The sequence below is a fragment of the Gavialis gangeticus genome, unplaced genomic scaffold (genome assembly GCF_001723915.1).
Source record: "Gavialis gangeticus isolate Ggan-Ray unplaced genomic scaffold, GavGan_comp1, whole genome shotgun sequence".
NCBI classification, from domain to species: domain Eukaryota; kingdom Metazoa; phylum Chordata; order Crocodylia; family Gavialidae; genus Gavialis; species Gavialis gangeticus.
In genome coordinates, this window is record NW_017729027.1 from 39,298,207 (window position 1) to 39,300,517 (window position 2,311).

Consider the following 2,311-nt stretch of genomic DNA (forward strand, 5'->3'; position numbering starts at 1 on the left):
GAGAGATTTGGTGATTTGGATTGGCTGGGGAGAGGCAGGCACAGCCAGGTGGCTCCTCCAGCTGTGCCTGTCTCTCCCTGGGTTGGGGGGAGCCTCAGAAGAAGCTCCCATGGTGCTCTGCCTGTCCCCATTCCCCACCCCGCCCCAGTCTAGTTCCAGCACTTAAAAAAAATAAAATAAAATAAAAAGCTCTGCACTCACAGAATGCAGAAGCAGCAATTGGGGCCTCTGGGTGCTCATGGTAGAGCCCCCCCCCCCACACAGTGCAGGGCAGTGGGGGGCATTGGGGATTGCTGCTCCCCGTGCTTAGTACCTGCACAGCAGCTATCATGTTGCACAGGTGCAGTGCATCTTGGGAGGGTGTTGTGCGCTGTCTGGGAGCTGGAGTCACTTGGGCTGAGTGCTGCCAGGCTCTGGGTGACTTCTGGAGCCACCCCAGCTCCCAGCCAGTGCGCAGCACCCTGCCAAGCCGCACTGCACCTGCATGATGCGACAGTTGCCACACAAGTGCCAAGCGGGGGTGGTGATCCCCACTGTTCTCCACTGTCCTGTGCTGGATGGGGTGGCTCTGCCATGAGTCCTCAGAGGCCCCAATTAACGCTGCTGCATCCGGTGAGTGCTGGGAGGTTGGGTCAGGTGTGGGATGGGTCTGGGCGGGGCAGCTATGGGGCTTCTCCCATGGCTCCTCCAGCTGTGCCTGCCTCTGCCCCAGCAGGGAGAGCCATGGGGGCTATGTTCTGCTGCTGCTTGCCCAGCCGGTGTGGGGGAAGGACAGGCATGATGCAGCCATGAGTCCAGATCCAGGCAGCAACCATGCATAGCCCCTGCTCCTAACATTGCTGTGCCTGCATCAGCACTGGGAGCAGGAGCTCTGCCCTGCTGCTGCTTGCCAACTGCATGACCAGCCCACATCCTGTGCTCCCCTACCCGCCTTCCTGAGTAATGCATCCTGCCCTCCTCAGGTGGGCAGGTTGTCCCAGCAGCATCCACAGCCCCAATCCCTCTCTCCCCTATGCCTCTTCCCTCCCCCAGCCCCAACAGACTTACCAGCTGGAGGCAGCTGTCAGCCGCCTGTTTAGTCTATGGCCGAATCTCCGAATTGGCTGAATCTTTTCTGAGTCTTTTTCAGAATTGATTCAGATGCTTTGAATTGATTATGGAGCTTTTACTTGGTCTCCTGATTGGATTTGGATTTGGAGATTTGGTCCCTGAATCGGGCCAAATCTTCTCTGAATCAAATCATTTACCAAAACTTCACACAGCCCTAAGGGCTATCAAATTGGCAGTTGTGAAGACATATGCATCCTGCATGGGATTAACCTGTGGCCCTTGGCTCCCACCCAGATGTTGCTGTCCTTGTCACTTCAACTGCAGCAGCAGTCAGGGGTTTGGCTCTGCTGCTTGACCCAGGCTTAGGATTCAGGGCAAGGGGATGTGGGTCATCCTGCAGTGCTGAGGAAGCCACCACCTGTACTGAATGGTGCTATGGGGGAGTCTGCAGGGAGCTTAACACATGGTGAGGCCCCAATTCTATGCTTCATAGGGTGGGAATGCCCTCCTCAACCCACTCGGTGTATGTGCTCACCCACCCAGGTCCTCAGTGTAGTGGGTAGTGAAGTGCCTGCCTGCAGTCAGTGCAACAAGGTAAGGGGTGGCCTTCCACATGCTTGATGGATGCAACAGGGTAGGCGAGTACCTCCCACCGTTGCACTCACTACAATGGGTGGAAGTGCTTTGATCTCTTTGTGCTTAGTGCAGCCCTGCCTGCCTTGGTGCAACAGGGCTGGCCATGCACCCTGGGGGTAGAGGGTGGGGGAGAGAGTCTGTGGTGCCTACTAGTGCAGCCTCCACTGGTGCAGCCTGTGTAGCAAGTGGCTCCTGGCTGCTTAGAAGTTGAACCACCCTGTTTTAGGTTATTTATGTTCAATTTGAGGAAAAATAATAGAACATCGTAGGCACAGAGGCATAATTTTAAAATGTTTATTATCAAATACTATATTAGCAATAAGTAATCAAGGATGCTTCTGGGGTAATAGAAGCAATTCTGCAAGAGACAGGACCAAATAATCTACCACTCTAAATTTAAATGCACAGTTAGGGAGCTATTTAAAAGGAGATATTTTCCCACTTCACTGTTCATTATATAAATAAATACTTGGATTCTGCATGATGCTTGAAATGGTAATAGAGCATGGCGACTTTTCCTCCTGGCTCCCATTTCCCCTCATTAAACATAATGCTCTATTTCTAGGTACTTGAGACACCAAGATGGTTCCTTGGAGTGGTGCCTTTTTATTGGATAGAGATACAG